This window comes from Pollicipes pollicipes, unplaced genomic scaffold (assembly GCF_011947565.3).
Source record: "Pollicipes pollicipes isolate AB1234 unplaced genomic scaffold, Ppol_2.1 Scaffold_7261;HRSCAF=8764_pilon_pilon_pilon, whole genome shotgun sequence".
Lineage (NCBI taxonomy): Eukaryota > Metazoa > Arthropoda > Thecostraca > Pollicipedomorpha > Pollicipedidae > Pollicipes > Pollicipes pollicipes.
The window spans coordinates 56,318,402-56,325,248 of record NW_023597054.1 but is presented as its reverse complement, the minus strand read 5'-3'; positions in this window follow the sequence as shown (position 1 = coordinate 56,325,248).

Genomic DNA, 6,847 nt, shown 5'->3' with positions numbered 1-6,847 from the left:
CAAGAAATCCTACGAACCCAAAGGTATTAAACTATCTTCCTGCTAATCCCCGAAGGTGACGTACTTCTTTTCAAAGGGTGGTTGAAGATGGGTGAACATGGTAATCTATGTGCCCGTTGGCAGCTTGCGGTTATGGTATCGAAACGTGGCGACCGACTACCGGATCCATTTGGAGGATGGCAAAATGCTGATTGGTGCAACCATAACAGGCTTGAAGTTCACACTCTAGTCCTATAACAGGGCCCTGAGCGGCAGCAGCCGCAGGTTTCAACGCAGCAGAGAGCAGCGCACCCCAGTTCTGTTCCACAGCCGCGCCAGATCGTGACAGCAACACGGACTGCGCCCATCCCGCGAACAGAGAAAGAATGGGGAAGTGGCGAAATGCCACCGTTTTTCACACGCATTCTGCAGGCAAGTCGAGCTGCACCAGCTGGTGCCGACCGCTGGCAGCACGACTGTGCTGACATGGGGACTGCCCGGCCATGTGAGCCTACTGCGGCACCGAGGCAGCTGGCTGCACTGGAGCGGCCGGCACTGGCAGCTCCGTCCGCGGCTCCGAGACAATCGGCTTCCTCTGCTGCGGCACCGAGACGGTCTGAGCGCGTCCGACGCTCACCCGACCGGCTCACTTATTAGTGCTTAAGGTTATGCTGTGAACTGCAGTGTGCAGCGAGCGTACACGTGACCGTCTCACTCATTAATTATGGTTGTTCGTTAAGATGTGGCACGTAGGGTTACAAGACGACAGGTGGCGGGCGTGGTCCATATGGCGGTCCTTTGTGAGCCATGTCTGTCCGCCTGACTGGCATGCCAGTTGTTTATGCGCTAATGCTGATGCTTGGGAGTAATAGGAGCGTCATACAATCGCCACGCGCTTTAGTGTTTAAGACTGTGATGCCAGCAGAGCTGACAGGGACTAACGTCGCTGTCCTTGATGATTATGGCCGTGAGTCGTCCTGTACGGGTGACATCCAGTGGCCACAATTGTCACGTGAGTCTTGACCCAAATGAGGTCGCATCAGTGGGACTGGGTTAGTGGAGTCTGTGTTGAGCAGAGGCGCCATTGATCGCTCAATTTAGGATACGGCTCGTCTGTTTGGGGATGGGTTCGGGCTGATGCAATGCTGTGTGAACAGTGCAGTGTGTACATGTCTACATGTCAGATGTCTTGCCTATGAAGTACCAGCTGATAGCTGTTTCAGCGTCCTTCGAGACACTCACTTGACAAATATCCTGGCTCCCAGGCGGATTCGCGGCGCCGGCCGCTGGCTGGCAGGCCGCCGGCGTGGGCGGAACGTTGCTGGAATATGATGGCACCGCGAGCGAGGGTGTTATTGGCCCGATTACATATACATAAAACCTCTTCAAGCTGTTAATGTTTAAACAGGGTGGGTCTTATGCCATATTATCTTCAGTCACGCAAACATGTTTCATGACTCAAATGGGGGCGGTTAGCTACTCAAACTCTCCCTTTTTGGAGGGGTGAGAGTGGGGCGATACAATCTTTAATGTTTTCTACAAATAACCCTCCGGCATGTCATAAAATAGCGCCTACATTTTCGGAATTCTCTGCGGTATCGATTGCGAGTCTTAAACAACAGAGCGTGTCCCTAGCATTTTTGCTTCCGGAGCAGCGGCGGTCGGTTTATGAAGGACGCTGCACCGCGACCATGGGCCGGCGGACGGACACAGACGATGCCGCGGAACGCGCGCGGCGGCCGACGTTGTTACATTAACGGAGCCATGCACCATCAACATATGGTCAAAACACAAAACTATACATCGGTGTACCTAGAATGAACAAGAATCACGCCCATTTTGGTTTTGTGGCTCTACAAGCCATAGGCACGCACGTATGAAATTGTAAAACCTAATTTTTGGAAATTTTTACCTTTGACCTAGCATAATTGGGTCAAGTTTTGGCCTAGCAGGTTGCATATTGTTACGAAGTGCGAGATCACGTTGATGCTTATCCATTAGGGATCTCCGATAACAATTATTATTCCTAGTTCGAAACGGCAGGGAGTCGCATCGAGACTCTCTTTCAGGCTGCATTATTAAAAATGACAAATCTAGACAAGGGCTTAGTTTTGTGTCGCTTCAGGGCGTGGTGTCGTAGATGTTAACATGCAATGCTGAAGAAAATAACACTTGGATTGTCTAGAGAGTTTCACCTTTTTCGTGGCCTGATGTGGCAATTATCAACCTAGCAGCATAAAACTGCTTCCCAATGGCGAGATCTTGTTAAGACGAACGGTTTTTCTGCGAGGCTCCATCTGTTTTAGTTTGGAAACGGCAGTAGGGTGGCATAGACCCTTTACTCGTGGTAACACCACGCGTTGTGAAAGGCGGTGAACCGGGACGAGAGTGAAACGTCATGCACTCGCTCCACGCTCCGGCAACCTTCAACACTGATCGCTGCACGGAGAAGGTGGCTGTAACTGAACACCAGCCTGCTACGACGTTCTCCGTTGATAGCAGTTGGACCCTGTACTCCGCATGCTACAGATCGTGGCCACTAAAGACGCGCACACTGCCGTCGGTATCGCGGCGAGTGTCGGAAATCCTGCAGCAATGATTTTGCTTGTAAAAGCGTTTTTAATTATAAGTGAAGTTCTGGCTAGTTATTTCACTGGCAGGGCAATGTCTTACTGCGAGCGTAATTGTGCCAATCGATGGTCATAAGCATGGCTAAAGGACACCTGTGGGATTCCAGGTGGATGACCCTTGCCACGTTTATGGCTTGACCTGCATGAACTGCGTTGCTTGCTTGGTAGCATGAAATAGTTATGTCCGTGGCCGGAATCGATGTTGCTTGCTTCAGCATGACAGATACAAGGGAAGCGCGCACTCGCTGACGACGCTGCGCCCATGAAGGCGGCGTTTCGATGAGAGGTGCGGGCCTGCTGCACCTACCACCAGATGAATAAGGTGATGCACGACATCCTCCAAACCAACGACGTCACATGCCACTCAGGAACGTGGCCGGTGCCAGAAAGGTCGTCGTGAAATTTCTGAAGAAATCAAAGTAAGTTAGGTGTTGCATTACAATATGCTTCATTTTATTGCCAGTCACCGTCCAGTGCCTGTGACAACAACGGTGACTGGGCTTCGATGGTCAACGGATGGCATTTCAGTTAGTATGGGATGTTATACGTTTCCTATTTGTTGCAGGACGAACCGAAAGCTCGACAGGAGGCTCTGCTGGTTCGTGGTCACCGTATGGGGCCCCGAGTTGCCGATGTTTGAGTCCATCCCGGAGGCGCTCGGCAGTCTGCAGCTGCTGGGCGGCGTCCCCCTACTGACCTTTGATGGCCTTTGCTTTGCACGCATTGGTGCAAATAACCTTCCCACGAGAAGGCGTTCAATCGTGGGTTAGCCACCCTCGCCCTGATTCGCGTTTCTCATAGCGAGGACTTACAGGGAGAGGAGACGGGTTGGTGTGACCCACTGCCGTTTCCCAGTAAAAAAACATAGAGCTTGGCGGAAAACGCCAGTGGATTGGTACAAGCGAGATCTCGCGATTGTTAATCATTTTGGTGCTGCTTCGATAATAACTGACCGCATTTTATCGGGTCAAAGGTCAAATTTTCCCGGAAATCGCACTTTTTTCAGCTTTGTAACCTTCTACATACGAGACAATGCATTGAAACCGCATCAAATTGAAATAGGTATGTTCTTGTTCAATTCGGAGCACAGCCGGGTGTAATCTTATGCGTTTGACCAAACATTTAGGATGCATGACCCCCTGTGAAGCAATGTAACAATGGCGGTTAGCCACACACGTTACGCGGCACCGTCGGCTGCCGCCCGCCGCCCGCGCCCGACCGTAGCTCGTCGTGAGTGTTCATGAAAAACCGTCGCTGCACCGAAACCAGAAAAAACTAAGGGCACATTTGTATGCAAATACATGCGCAATTGATGCCACATAGACTACTGAGAGTTGCACATGTCGGAGGGGTATCCCCAAAATGCCTTAAGAGGTCGCATCGACCCCTCCTTTACCAGAGCGCACGTTAAAACAACTTAAGTGACAGGCATGTTCAAGCTGTAATATACTGGGTTTGCAGCATTTCCCTGCTCGGAAGCTGCAGAGGGTGTCGATAGGTATTCACTGTTTCTTACCTGGGTGTAGAACAAGCGGTGCGTTACTGATCAATCGGTTTTGGCAATGTCACTCTTATTAACAAGGGGTAAATTGGTAGCCATTTTCTTTTTGCTTGCGTGCAAAGTTCACCTAGCTTGAATTTGGCTCCCATTCTGTTTAGGCCGATGATTATGGAAAGTGCTATTCATCACGATATCACTTAAAAGCCAAATACAATAACGTCCATCTTGGCGGGTCGCGCAGCTCCTCCAAACTATCCATGCACCGATGCTCGAGGCTATCATCCAGGTGCTACTGCTTTTCAAGCCAATACAGACAACCCTTAGAGAGATTGGGCGGCGACCTTCCTGGCGCCCATCGCCATGGAGAACGTCCTGCGTGCACTGGCGCCAGCACCAGGTGACGGAGCCAGCGGGAGCACCAGCACCGGGTAACAGGGCATTCGCCATTCAGGTGAGATTACACTGAACAAAAGTGCAGGTCATTTGGTTTGTTAAGAAGCTGGCAATCCGTGAACAACGTATGTACAGGCTGTGTGTAGTTGTTCTATGTTTGTGTTTCCTGAGGTTGTCAACGGAACGCAGGGTGAAGCTTGCCATGGTGCCCCAGATTGATCGCAGAAGTGTTTTCAAATCTTTCCATAAACCTTGTATAGTCAATCTGATCGCGGCGGACATAATGGTACTATAAACTACACTGTACTTTTTTCCAGATGAAGCAGCACCTACTCTCTTGCATGGCGGCGAAGTGTGATGTAACCGACGGGCATCTCCTGGCTGTCGTGCTTCATCCGCGGTATCGGACCTTGAAACAGTTCGGTTTCGTTTCCCAGGAGAGCACAAATCAAAAGGCTGCTCATCAAGTAGGTGCTGAGGCTGGCCGCCAGGATCATTGTAGCCTCCACCACGGACGAACCGGAGCGCCAGGTACTTGACGAAGTATAAGTGTAGAAGTAATACCCTCAGAGATTATGTCCTCATATCTCTGGACAGAGAGTGCACCGAGCACAAAATCCAAACATTACTTACCACGTATATGCTTTACATTACAACTACAATGAAAACACAGCTTCGATAGGTAGGTCCCAGTGCATGTGCATTGTGTGTCATCTAGTCTGAACTGAATGCGCCGCACTTGCTAACATCATAATTGAAATGCACAAGATACATAAAGCACGCTTCTTGTTTCAGAGTTTGCCTTCGGCATCCGCTAACTTCGCAGCCATCGACATGCAGCTGAAAAGCTTTGATGACGTCCAGGCACCGCCAACAACATCAAGCGAAGGAATTGTCACTGCAACGGTTCAGAAATTCCTGACATGGCCTCCGTCTACTCCTGTCGCGGGCGCATCTATGTTCGGAAGAGAAGCGCACCAGCACGCCCTCATCCAGAGGGTGGTGCGACATGTCACGGACGTAAGAGGCAAATGAATACATGGCTGTTGTTTTGTATAAATTTCCCATTTGATATACAGATCGCTACAAATTGCACCCGGTATTTTTAGCAGGATATCCAGTGCAAGGTCCTGATCGAACTGACTCGGAAAAGATGCGTGTTAAACTTCTGGGTGGCAGCGCCATGATTACAAACAAGACGATGTTTTAGGAAAAGCAGCCATTGTGTGGCTCCTATTACTATTCTGTTCTGTTCAGCCATTTTGTCGCATCCTCCGAGCGTCTGATCTCCTCCGCCGAACGAAGTGAGGAGCCACGTCGATCAGACCTCAGCCCAAGCAGCCTCGATCGACCGCTCTTGATCCGGGGTAACAGGTAAGATTCAGGACAATAATGCTACTGCCAGCTGAACGTTAAATTATCGAGCACATCTGGAAATTCGACCGACCCGAACAGGTTTAGCCTAGCTCATGTGGGATAGATCTTACAGCAGCGTGCAGCTTGTGAACGATCAATTAAGGTCCGTGTTATGTGATTGCAGGGATCTCTTGACAATGATCTCCTGGAACAATAACTGCACTTTGTAATCGGACAAACTGTACGTCTATGGAGAGGTATTATTTGTTTAAACCTAAGGCTGGTAATTGTCTCATTTTTTGTTTTATTTAATCATTTTTGGCGCTGTGCCTAACCCTTATGAGAAGACTATAGCAAACGTAGGAGTAGTCATGCCTTTGTTCACTTGGTTCAGCTGAAGTAGGCGACCAGCAGTTGCATAGTCAAGGAGCGGGCTTCCGGGACTCGCCCTCTCTTGGAAAGGGTGGAAGCCGTCAAGGGCCGGAAGCTCCAGTACGTTTAGATAGTTAAAAATGTGGTAAGGGTTCCAAAGCATAAAAACAAGCCTCCCCGAATCAAAATGAAATTCTGACCCAAAATTATTTAAAATAGGACCAAACTAGTTACAAAAATAGCAGACTACGAAATAATGGTACGTTTTCTGCAGGGATCTTTTCAAAACTATCGGGCCCATCTGAGCCCACAGATTCCGCGTGCGGAGTGTGTTTATGTGATCGGTCTTCCATGTGTTGTGTAACGTGCAAAGGTGCCAAAGATTCTGGCTTTGTGTCTACTTTGTTTTATACACATATGTATATATGTACTTATACATATACATACACATGTATATAATCTCTCCGCGCTCTCTATCTTCTCTCCCTCCTCTCTAACTCTCTCTCTCTCTCTTGTCTCTCTCTTCTCTCTCCTCCAGCTCTCTCCAGCCTCTTCTCACTCTTCTGCTCTCTCATCTCTCTCTCTCTCCTCCTCCTCTCTCTTCTCTATCTCTTCT